General features: G+C 43.5%; 1 protein-coding gene across 9 annotated transcripts in view; it reads left to right on the forward strand.

Moving 5' to 3' along the window:
* The window catches only part of LOC128891563 (protein-tyrosine sulfotransferase), a 155,651-nt gene that overhangs the window by 79,921 nt on the left and 61,683 nt on the right, over nucleotides 1-14,047 (forward strand). The window contains exon 1 of one of the 9 annotated variants that reach the window (XM_054151143.1): nucleotides 12,621-12,638. The exons of 7 other annotated variants lie outside the window; for them this stretch is intronic. The gene's annotated coding sequence lies outside the window, so the exon portion shown is untranslated. Of the gene's footprint in view, nucleotides 1-12,620; nucleotides 12,639-14,047 lie in introns of those variants that run through there. One more of the 9 variants, XM_054151141.1, reaches the window with a different exon arrangement.

Consider the following 14,047-nt stretch of genomic DNA (forward strand, 5'->3'; position numbering starts at 1 on the left):
ATATATATATATATATATATATATATATTCATTCTCCATTTATATTTACTAATTTTTTACGCGGATGCACTTCTTCCAAAAATGCGAATTGTTTTAGTGCAACACATGCGTTTCATAATTCAGGAAGCAGTTTCATTTTTATTTTCGGTGTACTTTCCAAGGATAAAATATTCATGTTAAAACGGAACGAGCCACGCCGGAGGAGCGTAAGAATGAAAAATATTTTGTTAGCCAGAAAGTTTGCGAAACGCTATCCCGCATGGCGGGCGTAACCAGTAGTATAAACGAGGTTTCCAGGGAAGTCAGTGATATAGGTCGGTGCATAGTCAGCCCGAACGCTTGGAAGTAGACGGAGGGTGATACGAGTCAGACAAGTGGTTGCTCCAACTTTCAGGAGTAGCCGATGAAAATTTCATACCCTCGTCTACATTTGCAACCAAAATACCCTTCCCGGTCCCCTTCGAGAACCTCCTTCGAGTTTGTATCCCAATTTTTTTCTCGTCCGCGCACTGCGCATTACTCTCGTGCTCGTTCTATTTGTAACAGTTTATTTAAAAGGTCGATTCTCTCGAGGACCGAGACGACTAATAATTTTATTTATTTACTTTCTTGCCTTTCATACTTCCTACTTTTAATTAATATGTAAATGAATTCTTTTCTTAAATGGCTTTTGCACCGAGTTCAAGACAATAATAATTTGTGTAACCCATTCTAGGTCTTGCCAACTAGCTCTCGCAGGTTCTATTCCACGTTCCTGGTTAATGACATTCGCTTCAATGATTTTATATTACCTTCGTGTGAAACTATAACAGTACGAGGTTCCCGAGTTTCGTACTTCGAAATCAGGTTCGCGACGGGGCACGCGTGCTGCCGCGTAGAACACGCGAACGGAAATTCGTGGACGACCTGTTCGGGAGGTAGTTAGTCAACTTAACGAGTCCTCCCTGTCTCGCCACCCCTGAATTTCCCGTTCAACTTCATGGAATATTAATCATCGCTTGGGACGAGACTTCCAAAAACTTGACGCTCCCTCCTCTCATGTACGACGCCGTCTCTCGCCCAATATTGAAAACCTGTATGCCCGTCACAGTGCATACCTGATGACGTCTGCGATACGTTCTTGTCGATAACTTTGGTATTTCGTTATTCAGAAGCCGTACTATTAATGAAACCGAGTAGTGGGGCTGCGGAAGTGTATTAAATTATAGAAGAAGAATAGTCTCCCTGACAAGCATTATTAGTATGTTTAGAGACACCGTGATCTTTCTTAAGCTAGCATTAAAATGATAATCCTTGAAAATAAAAGTGAAACAAACGTATAAAAATTGTCTACCTTAAAAATGTTTTTTTTTTTTTTTTGTTCTCTGATTTTTGATAAACACTGCTCTAATGGAAACATTTCTGGCTCGATTTTGTTCACACACCTTTATCGCCGTGATATTGAAAATGGCGGCATTCAAATGAGTCCACGAGAAGGACACGAGCATGAATAAATCCAGGCTGTCGCCAAGGCTGTGTGTTCGAAGGCGACCGTAAGGGTTTATCAAGCAACCGCTATCGGGCTCATCATCTTTTATTCAGAATCGACTTTGCACCGCATCGCACCCCTCAACGATCCAGGCTCTATCGTAAATCGAACGTTACTGTTTCCCGTCACGCGCGTATCACGAAGAACCCGTAAAATGGTCCTTCAGAGGCGTATTCGAACAGGTCCTTGTCTCGAAATATCATTAACCCTCCTATCTTTTCCGCCAGACCTCCTTCGTTTCAGGGTACGTAAATTCGTAGTAGAATCTAACATAAACCTTGGGAGTCATCCCGAAGTAGGTAAAGTAAACCTTGAATCATGAAGCAGTGTTCATTTGAGTATGTTAGTGACTAGAAATAGGAATACCTTGGAATGGACAAAGGATTGATTTGAATCTCATTGTCCATTTTTTTATTTGCCCTCTATTTCCTTTTACCACTCTCGAGAACCAACTTGTCCTCCTTCGATAAGCAGGAATCGTTTTCCAGTCCCGCCTCGAGGAAAGAACATCGTCGAAATCTATGACCATCCTGTTTTGAACTCCAGCTCGCGGCGAGAACACCGAGCATGCAAATTAACCAAGGGAAAACAGGAAAACCAAGAGCGCGAGTTGCTGTACAGCGATTTACGCGGCTGCCTCGCAATCTCCACGCCCTCTTATTTCTCGTTTCCATTGACCGCGAAACAAACGATCCAATAAAACTGTGACCACATCCTCGCTGAGAGTACTTCTTCGCGCAATTCTGAATGGATCGTTGTCGTTGTCCCGTCACCATCGGGGACCCATTTTCCCGCGGTTCTACCCAATCCTGGCCAACCTTTAAATTCTACTTCCCGGCGCTCGATTCTTTTATTACAGAGACGAAGTACTTTACCCTTTACCCTCGGGAAATATCCAGGTGTAGAAGCAATTTGTATGTATTAAATCACCCTAATTCTTGATTATCAAACATCGTCTTTGTTTTACACTCATACATTTCTGCTTAAAAGGGATTATTATCTCCATTCTTGTTAGATTGTCAAAATCAGAAGACATCGTTCTCCGATTTGCATGTTGCTGAACCATTAATATTCGATTTCGCGGTCCTCGATTTTGTTGCTCGTCGTTTTCAAGAAACGAGAAATTATTCAGGCGTAAGATGAATTTTTACGAAGCAAACCCGCAGGAATCTTCCCGTGAAGAGGATGGGAGAGGTATCCTTGGCTTCGCATAAGCTCCGGGGAAAGTCCGCGTTACTTATGGGAGGACGTCGCGCACAAGAAATGAAATTACGCGCCGAGAAGCATCCCCCGTTGTCTCCACGATCTTAAGATCTTAAAATCCAGGAATCCTTTCAGGCTTCGCCATCAGCTCTCGAGGAAAAATTCCATTGTTCGCGAGGATTCCGATGCTCATCCATTTCCGTCCATTTGCCACGCGTTTGCATATTCAATCCAGATTCAAAGGGAGGGGTGGGGGGTGGGGGGGTGAGGATCGAGGGCTTCGGTCCAGTCACTCCAACCTGAAGTACGCGAGACATTAAAGGAGAGTTCTCATTTTTTCCGCATACATTCTACTGTACATTTCTGTAGGAAATTTTCGGAGAAACTGACTTCGATTCATAAGTAACTTCCCCTGTAGGAAGCAATTTTTAATTTGCCTGCTATGTCGGAACACGCGACGATCAACGATGATACAATGATATATTTTTGAAAATGAATCGTAAATTAACAAAGGGAATAAAATAAAAATATTCACGACATGTTTGTTCAAAATATCACGATTTAAAATAACGTCCTGTGGATTTTAATCTGGAGTCGTCATACTACTTAACGAGCTTTGCAATAACGTCCCCAGATACATAGCAACGGAGAGAAGAAAAACCTTCGGAAAATAAAGATGATAGTAAAGTAAAAATTTCGCCGTAATGTCTCGCGTATTTCAGTCCAGAGCAGACAGGTACCTAACCAGTAACGAAGAGTGAAAACTGATCACGCTGAAGTGCGGGATCCTGATCAGAGAGACTGGCGCGGAATTAAACGAGAATCGCAACAGGCGCGGTTCCCCAAGGTATTATCGGGCGCGAACAGCATCGATCCGGAAATCGGGCCGCGACACAATATTCCAGGTGCAACGAGGTTACCGTGGCACAATCGCGGTGTCCTGAAACGAAAGGATTATTGGCGCCCGGTTCGCCCAGCTCCGCTGCCAAGGAGTCGGAAAAAGGATTCCACGCCTTTCGGAGCTGGAATCTCGAAAGCGCGGGATTATTGGCTATCGTCCGGCGTCCTCTTCACGACAATGCTCCGTCCGTGCTTCCCGTAGGAATACCACGGGATGGAATATTGGCTATCTTTTTCGTCATCTCGAGGACAATGCGCGTTACGAGCCACAGAACTCGTTTCCTCTTCTTTACCGCGAAGGATAACGCCAACGAGGCGACTTTCCCTCGCTCGACACTGTCGCGAAACCGATTTCTTCTGGTTGCATCGAAATAACGACGCCGCGCGCATAATTCATCATGTTTTATCGAGACCGTGCTTAGGCAAAGTGTGACTCACAGAAAGATTTATGACGCACCCGGTGGAATCCCTGTACGTGCGAGCGATATAATATGATTTATTATAATGTCATTTATAATATCGTTTATTCGTTTGTTGGGAGCCAAGTCACGCGACGTCGGAATACATTCAGTGTTTAGTTAACTTCTCCTATACGCGGGATTTTTCTTTGAGTTATGCGCGCGTAGGGTTCGCGCCAGTTCAACTGGATTTATACGTTCTTCGGAGATGGAGATGACTCGAGATGTTGAATTTTGCGAGGATTAATTTACAAGAGCGACGAAAGTACGACTCAAAGATAGAAAGTTACCTCGCAAAGGGTTGATTCCCAATTCTACCTAAAATTTCGAACGATCGTATTTTTCTCCTTTTCCATTACAGTGTTTACGATTCCGTTCATCTGGCAATCGGAGTAATTTCTAAAAACACGGAGCTTCGAGAAAAATAAGGAAAATCAACAGCTCGACGACGGTGATGTATGAAGTAGGCGTCTCGAGTGGAATCGGAGCCACGAATTTCTCTGTGGTTCGCGGCAAACAAAGAGTTATTAGCACTCGTTTTTTTCCCCTCTATGGTGACGAATGATGCGCAGCGTGACGCGTGTCAGGCACGAAAGAAAGATGGTCGTCGTTGGGCATCGATTTCGTTTCTCGCTATGGAAACGAATCGCGGCTCGAGCCACCGTCAGAAATCAAAACTCGCGAATTTGTTTGACCTCCCCCCAGGATAAAGGGGGAATCAATTTATGATCGTGATCGGTCTATTCTCGACTTCGAACGGACCGAAAAATCGCTAGCTTCGTTAGACACTTTTTAAAGCGGCTATTTACTATAACACGTTGTCGATATTGCCGCGAAATACGTTTTATGAAAGAAAAAAAATTTACTTATAATAGAATGTGTCGGCTTATGTAGGAGTTTAAGTAGAGTTCGATTATTAATATTTCAAATACGAAGTAATATCGTGAGTAAAACTCGAGCAAAAATTGTTGTCCGTTAAAAAAAAAAAAAAGGAGCCCAACAGACTGACCATGTATTTTCTCCGTTGATTATATATCCATTATTTTCCAAGATACTAAGTCGATAGAAGCACGAAACAGCGATCCACTGTCGACATTTTTCCTCTACCGTAACTCGTTCGAAGAACCTGGAAAAATGCTCGCCCGAGTCGAGTGGAGAAAAACAACCTCTTGGCCCTTCGTTAACATTTCTATTAAATTAGATATGGGACTACGTGGACCAAGAAATGTGCTCGACGATCATGCGGACTCCGAGGCCGCGCGATCCACGGGAATAACCCTGATTACGTGGGACACACGGCGTTCCCGAGAAGGAGTAAAAGCATCGGAAATGGAAAGATCGCTTCAGAATTCACAACCTGTTCTCCAAGGCGTCGACTCGCCGGAAGCATCCGACGGAATTAGAGATTCGAAGTTGGATTAGGTAGCAGGTTGAAATCCACGTGGAAATCCAGTTGACTTCCACTCATTTCCCCTTTCGTTTCTTTTTGCTCCGTGCAGCTTCACTCTATCCGCGGGATCTGCGTCTAGCGTCGCGTCATCCGGATTTGTCCCCGATGCAAAACCCCGCTCCAAAAGGAAGTAACTCCCTGTTACTCGAGTAGAGCGTGGCAAGGGACGCGATAACTCTTTATGAAACCGGAGTGGGGTATTTTATGCACGTGTGGCGTATGCTACATGCTCGCGGAATATACACGCACGTACGCATTTGAAAAGAGCAATTTTGAACGAGCAGTTTCTGCATGATTTCATTAGAACACTTCTGCGCGCGATATTCGGCTGATCGAATTTACACAGTCCACCCTTCGGAATCGCGGAGGGCTATGCAATACTGTTTACAGAGTAGCAAGCCAGACCTTTCGCGAGATGGTAACCGCTGTTTGTAAACACATTTCGATGGAATCAGTTATACCAGCTTCGGAACTATTGAAACACAAATATGGTTTGGCAAATGAGATGGGCATAGGATAGAGAGGGAACGAAAACGAAAGGTACGCGTTGCATTTAGTAGAACTTCTTCCAATCGCCCGAGTGATTAATTATTATCAAAGATACGAAGCACTCTGCTTTCAATATATAATCCTCTTAATGCGTGGAAGAAACGTTCTTCTTAAAGATTCGTTCGTTGTCCGTTTCGACAAGTTCAACTGGAACATCGGAGACGGTCGGACTTGAAATGTAAATTCGTCATTTTCGAGCGTCGATTTGCAATTTCAGTCAAAGTTTGTTTGCATTAACCAGAACGTAACGAACTCGTGGTCGAGTTCTCTCTCGGTAGACACAACGCCGGAGGTATTATTCGCAGTACTTGCGGCGTTCTTCCATTCCGAGGGTCGTATCGAGGCGAGCGTAACGTAACTTCGCCCACAATTAGAGACGGCGTAATTGTTTTCCGATATATCGGCCGGCAACGATGCAGCTTAATTCTTCGTGAGAGCTACGGCAATTTCGCGAAGGAACCGCGCGAATCTGCCGGTTTTTCCGATTTCCGAGCGTGGATTAGCTCAGCCTTAGTCTCGACTAAGTTCAGTCTATTCTGAATGGTCTAAAAAAAAACTGACCCCCGAAATTGTCAGTTTTTATTTACTTTCAGGGAAACTGTCCAATTCGAAGAACTTGTGTTTTCGAAACAATTTCAAAAATAGCGAAGCGGCGACCAACCCGTACCCCCCCCCCCCCTATTTTTACGTGACGCGCGAAATATTTCAATTTGAGCGAAATCCCTGACGTCACGGGGGAAAATATTTCATCGATTACGAGGCAGCCTTCGAAACAGAGTGCGCTGCTGGCCACGGGAAAACATAACTCGGTGGCTGTCACTTCCAATTAATCGACGCCCTTTGAAGCTCCCGGTGCTTCGCCAAGGGAACGAATGCTCGTTAAAACTATACTTGGGTTCGAAAATTGATAAGTGATTGGAGAAAAAAATCGTTATTTCATAACGATGTCCCCGAAGAATTCTTCTCTGGAATCAACAGTGAGATTTTGAACATCGAAGTACATTGGTCGCTTTTAACGACCTCACAGCGACACCCTCCCGTCACCCCCAATCTTGTTTGCAGGTAAAAGAAATTCGAAAGAAGATACAGAGTTCTAATGGAGAACTAGGCATTTGTGACTAAGAATTACTGAAAACTGAACGAATCATTAAGGAGCAGCATTCTCTATCCCATCACCTATCAATGATCATCCCTTGAAATTTCAATACGTCCCACAGATTCACAGATAATATCAGAATATCTTCGGAATATTCTCTATCGAACATTCCCAACGAACGCGTCATGAAAGAATAAATATCTTGGGCGTCGTCGAGTCAGTGCCAACGTTCCAGGGACAAAACATTGAATGCGACAGGATTCGACGAAACGCGTCCCGAGGGAAGACGGCAACCAACGAAGCTAATTAACAGCCAACCGTGATACTACATCCTCGCGCAACATATCCTTGGAAATCCATCCGTCTCGTTCCCGTAGACGAAGAACCTCCGAATTCGTCCTTTTCCGTGGAGACGTCGCGATACTCCGACGTCGACGGCAACCACTGGAGGGTGTACGATAGTAAACTCGCGCTAATTGAATCGAGCGGCGCAAAGCCAGCCTCCTAATAAGTGTTGCAAATACATTAGCAACCAATCTCGATAGTAACCGACACGAGGAGTAGGAGAGGGATGGATGGATGGAGTATAATTCGTGAGATTCCGCCGGTGGAAATTCCATACCGCGGCTACTGGGATCGATCCAAGAGAATCGCGGGAAAGGACACACCCCCGCCGATCCTCTTTGCCCTCTATAATTTCTCCGTATTCCAGTGGCAATCCGCTTCATCGGCTTCGTTTCATTTCGCTCTGCCTCGCTAAACAGTCCGATGGAATTAGCTGGAATTCCTCCAGAGTATCCCTGGACCACGTGACTGTCGAACAAAGCGACGTACACTCGCGAGGGGATGGGTTCGGCATCGATTTTATTGAGATTTCTCGGGTTGATGGACCTTTGGAGTATGTTTCATTACTTTCGGGGTAGATCGATACAGAGATTTCTCTTCTATGGTGCGGGTTCTTTCCAGATCGGTAGTCGAAGTATCAAGATATAGTAAAGTAGTGGCTAAGTACAGTAAAGTGTAGCGAAAATAAAATATAAAAAAAAAAAAAAACGCGAGGGGAGAAAAGACGTACCAAATATTACACAAATAATTTAGAGAATTATTTTCCATCGTATTTGGTCGTTGTTAAAGTAATGAAAAATTCTGGAATAATTGCAGTATTAATGACGATCCACGATTTCTTCCCTGTATCACGGCTGAATCATTTTTAAACGCTGAGCATCGTGCTTCCAATAATCGAAATCGATCACTTTGCACTAAGCGCCTATTAATCAATTATCCCGACGAAATTTGCGTTCCACGTGAGCCTCGACTGACCCCGAAAGTTTCCAAAACCACGAGAACGAAAATCAGCGTAACGATAATCGATTCGAGAGTTCGCGGGGGCAGCTCTCGAGGAATCGCGAAGTTGGCGACGAAGTGACAGCGGATCGCGTTGCTCGGCCCGAACGTAGCCGATCGACCTTATCGCTTTCCGATAACAGCGGGCACAGGCGTTGTTCGACAGTAACAATTCAATTCCATATTTCCCAGGAGCCGGCGACCTGACTGGATTCACGCCGCCACCGCCGCCCCCCCCCCCTCCACCCCCCGGGAAATACGTTGTTAGTTAATGTAGCTGGACCCAGGCCACGTGTAACCCCGTTCAGGCGTTGTCTCATTATTGCTGACGTTCCCTCAGCCAGTAACAGAGACATCCTTCGTCGCAGGATACGATTCCAACGTGACGGCTCCTCGAGATGGCGTCGAGAATATACTAGACGCCATTTCTCGACACCCTTAACCCTCTATCTGAAACTTTAACTCCCGAATAAACCAAATTTTGGCTACCTCGACTAGGGAGAATTCATGGTGGCCTCCCGGGAGTAGTAGTAAATATTTTCTTTTGTATCACGATGTAATTTATTTTTATCGAGAATTTTAGAAAGAACTAGTACGTCTGATTTCAATCAAAAATATCCTGCTTAATTATATACCGTGTAAATTGCTACCACTTTGGGGATCTGCGAAACGACTAATTGAAATTTGAGTATTCCCACGGATCACGCCGAGTGCAACGGGCTTTGGTGCGCGACTAAAATTGTCGTTAATTATTTTGATATCTAAATAATTAATTTCGACGTTGCCGCCAAATTGATTACAATCGGATCGCTTATACGATCAATTTAAATGCGCGTATATCATTTTAATAATCCCATCGTGTGATTAACGTCCCGGTCGCGTTTCACCTTTGGTCAAAAACTAAACCGCGAAGCTATGTTACATTCAACGTGTTAGTCCCCTTCCAATGGATTTTTGGATAGTTTCGAACACTGTAAATTGCGTAGAAGAAATTTCGTCCAGTTGACTCGCGCATAATAATAATTAGCTAATAATTAGCTAATAATTAATCGATCGCTTACCTGCGTTGCGTTCGCGTGTCTTACCTTAATTATTTATGTTTGCGTACGAATGTCGAGATTAGTTTGAAAAGCAGCCCTCTGGCTGTTCCTTATCAGGGCTAATTATTCTCAAGTTCTACAAGTCCACGCTATACCCACGTGCATAATAAGAGCGATTAATAATAATATCGGGTTGTCCCAAAATGTCTTACATATTTTACAAACATTAATTGCTAACTGCAACATGCGCAAATTCGTCTAGCTTTCTAAATAAATCCAATATTTCCAGATTCGAAACACCAATATAATACGTACACCGGTTACTCTATCCTTCGTCATAGAAAAAATAGAATAAAGTCTCAAAGTAGATACTATACACGGTGTCTGAATATCAAACTAACTCACTGGCAGTTCAGCGATGCAAATCCACCCGTGCTGTTTACGTCTTGTGCGCGTCTTAGACGCGTCTTTCACGCTCGAGCGAACGTAATTGTGAGTCGTTAGCATCCACTTCCATTATAACGGAGTCGAGGCAGCCGTCAGCGTCGGTTTACTTGCCTCGACAGCGTGCGCAAACAGACATCGCCGATGAAACGTTCCGAGACAATGACGCCGAGACCGCAACCCCTTGTGTTCGAATCACAACGACGACGAACGCAATTTCCCCAGGGAATGTGTCTACGGAATAAGACTTACGTGCGTCGAATATCACCGGTCCCGATCCTCGTCATCGATTTCATTGCTTCACCCTATCGTGGATTTTCTTTCTATCATTACGTTCCGAATACTCGTGAAAAATGACAACCAGTATATATATAACATTTTGGATCTTACTGCGGGAGCTCTTCAATTTTACGATGAAAATCGACGACCGTGCAATTTTTTTGCACGAGTAAGAAACAGCAGCTATGTTAAAATTGCTACGTCCGCCAATAAAATAATTCCTGCTCAAGTTTCCCAGCAAACCCCACTAGTTGCGTCGTTGTCCGAGCTACGATGTTCGAACCATTAACATCGCAAGTTTCGAGCCAATCGCTTTCCCCTGTCTTTTTCCCCTTTCTTATTCGACTCGGGACTGAGTAAACTTCAGGTTTAAGTGCCTGGAAAACTTTGCACAGGTCGAATCGAACGGCAGACGGAAATCGCGTGAAAGTTCTTCTACCCGGCTAACGAAATTTGGTAGACAACCGAGCGAGTTTCTTTCCTGGGATAATTAAGCGTCGCGTTTAAGGGTCGCGGCATCGACGAATGTAATTTCCCGAGAGAATGGGATAGGTTCTCTCGTTCTCAGAGGAAAAAATCTTGCGCTCCTGTCATACATCCTCTTATCCAACATCTACTGTTCCTATTTTTTTTTTTTTTTCACTTTTTCTGCACGAAAAGGATCCAATTCTTTCAAACGAATAAACAAATAAACCCCATCTCCTGACGGTTAATTCTCGCATAAACGTTCTCCCCTGGCGGATTCAATTTACAAACCAGTGCAACACGGCGGAGAACTCTTTAAACTTACAATATTATATTTCCCGGCTTGTTTACAAGAGTCTGACGTTAAATTCCCGTTCTTCCCTGTCCTAGTAAAACATTAGATGCTGTTCTTGCGTCGTCGGCTCGCAGTTTCCGTCGGTGTATCCCCGCCATAAAGCCGGCAATTTAATTACATGTTTCTCCGAAAAGGATTTGCATGCGAGCGTAAAACATTTCTGTTGCTCGCCGTTCCCGATAAGAGCTCGCCACGAGCTACTTCCTAAAGGCTATTTCCAGCGGATGTGCTAGGCTATAGGTGAAAGTATCTTTACGTAAACCGGCTGAAGCTGAAAAGCGCTTGATAACGGGGAATATATACACGACTCTGGATGAAACACAGACGACGCGGGGTGGAACGCCAGCGAATTTTGGCAGAACCCTGATATATTCACGGGAGTTGACGGCGATGTGCTTAAATCTCTGGTAAATGAACGCGTTGGGAAAAAGAGGGACCTCTTTTATTACAAGACTGACAGTTCCTTGCTTACCATGTTGTATTTACTAATTTTTTAACCGATCAAAGGGAAGCAAGTTTTATTTTGGTGATATAACACTCGATCCTTATCAATCGGTTATTTAAGAGGATACTCTTGCTGCTCGAGATTTTTGAAACATTTCTACTAAATTGTATTTAAAGAAATTAAAAATCATAGACCGTTCCTGTCGCTCAATCGCGTTAACATATTTAGCCCGTGACGATGATTGTTATACGCAACTTGTGCATAGCGTTAAAATTCCGTTTCCGAGAGAATAGCGTGGTGCGTAATTACTCGAATCAGAAACAGGAGGATCCTCCGGTAATGAGGAGAGTCCCTCGCTCCGGGGCGTAGCTCGCATCGAAAACAAAGCTGGAACAGAGTTCAAGCTCTGTTCGACAAATCAACCGACTCCTACTGGGAGCTGGTTAAATCCAAAACAGTCCCAGCGAACGCGAAAATAAATCTTTTTCGATTTGCCAAACGCGATCTCGACGAAACATTGACTCGCTCGATGGACCACGAAAATGTTACGTATGGTGCAACTGTAAATATAACTTCCGTAAAATGGAGGCTTGATGTGCGACTATAGTAGAATAAATTAAGAACGAGCCAAGTTTAAGAATAAATTAAAATTAAATTGAACCACACGCTCGGATTTCTAAATTGATCGATTGATTAATATTTCTCCTAAATTAAGTTCGAACTATTAATATGTATTATTATTCAGAATTGGTCTTTCTCCTCGCTAAAAATGTCTCTAAAAATAGCAAACACCCGCTGAGAAATTTTTGAGCTTCGTTCTGAAAACCAATTAAATATAAAATGTTTAGTATCCGTGATAAAGTAAATAATCCCTATCGGATTAAATTTTAACATCCTCTGTCAGGATTTACCACCTTAAGATTAACCTGAGCATGTTGTCGTTTTCTGTTGCAGATCTCAAGGTACAACACGCGATACTGATTTTCCTTCGTTTCGGGCCAAGTACGCTCCGGGCATTTCCTATTCAATCTTTTCCGGCATCCGTTAAATGCGCAGGTGCTTCCCAGGGGGCTATAAAAATGGTAAAACACTTCTACGGGTAGCATAAATCCTCGTTTTACGCGTCTGACCGAGCAGAGTCAGCCCGTGAGCCCCGTGAGCACCAACTTATTCCCCCATTCGTCTTAATCCGATTAAAAAATATTTTGCCCGAATTAAAGTTACATAAATTCTCACGCGGCTCAATTACAACTTTGTTACCCGGCAACGGCATTATGTGCTCGGCGCTCATTCTTACCGAAACGATTTCACTTCCCTCCATTTTCCTCTCCATGGAACTTTTTACCAGGCTCGAGCCGCGCCATTGGATTAAACCTTTACGTGCCCACGGCATCATTTTCAGCGCCACTTTGACGCAATTTATGGGGTCGTCGAGAAGACTTTTTGGACTGAATATTTCTTGAATTTATATTGTTAATACGATTCGTAATCTATTGTAATTACGATAGATATTTATAGGCAGACTATTCGTTCTAAACCTACCAAGTCGGTCAGTTCTTGAGTTGTTAGCAATAATTTTAATCAAATTTTTCTCTCTATATACAAAGATAACAATTCATCTATGACAACTATCCATTGATCTCTGTAGTTTTAATAGTAATGATTTTATAGTAGTAAAAGTAATACACTCCACAGTGAAATGATTAAACAATTGATATTGCATTTTCGAATAAATTTTTTCCGCAGCATTTCCGTATATGTATCAAAGTTGGCACACGCTGAAAAAGAAAAACAATGTTCGCCGTGGTAAAAAAAACTGAACAGCATTTAATATTTATACGCACGTTTCGCGACGGTTCGCGGTATAATATTTCGGGGAAAAATGGCAAACGAGCGAAAACCGTTATTTTCGAGAGGTGAGTACTCAACACTTGTTGAGCACCCCTCCCCGTTTTAATTAGATGCCGCACGTTCCGCGAACGCGGTTTCCAGAAAAACCTTGCGCGTCTTTAAATTACCACCTATTCGGAATTGTGCTGGACTTGCTGGCGTAAACGTAACCTTCCCCTGAAATAAAGCTGATACGATTTCGTGCTTTCTACAATTTACCAGAGTAATATTTTCGTTACGCGTGGGCGAGGTTGTACGTATATAAATTAACGCCTCCCTTTTCCATTATTATATTAAATATTTAACTTCAAACCATCAATTACTCACACCACTGTATATATCGACTAATTTATCGCCCTCCGTATTAACAAATTTTTTTCTTCGAAGCCTACCATTGAAAATGGGCGAATTGAAATTCGCCTACCCTCTTCTTTTCCTATCCCCTTGTCCCATTTTGCTCACGGAGGCGTGTTTCGACTGCGGATCGACTAGCGACCGTATTAATATTCATCGTTGGTGATTTATTCCGTACGAGCGGCGAGTGGCCAATCACTGCGCGAAAGGGGTTGAACGGGTTCGCCAGTTGTCGGCGCCTTCGGCC

Source organism: Hylaeus anthracinus, unplaced genomic scaffold, assembly GCF_026225885.1.
Source record: "Hylaeus anthracinus isolate JK02 unplaced genomic scaffold, UHH_iyHylAnth1.0_haploid 12002, whole genome shotgun sequence".
Classification (NCBI taxonomy): domain Eukaryota; kingdom Metazoa; phylum Arthropoda; class Insecta; order Hymenoptera; family Colletidae; genus Hylaeus; species Hylaeus anthracinus.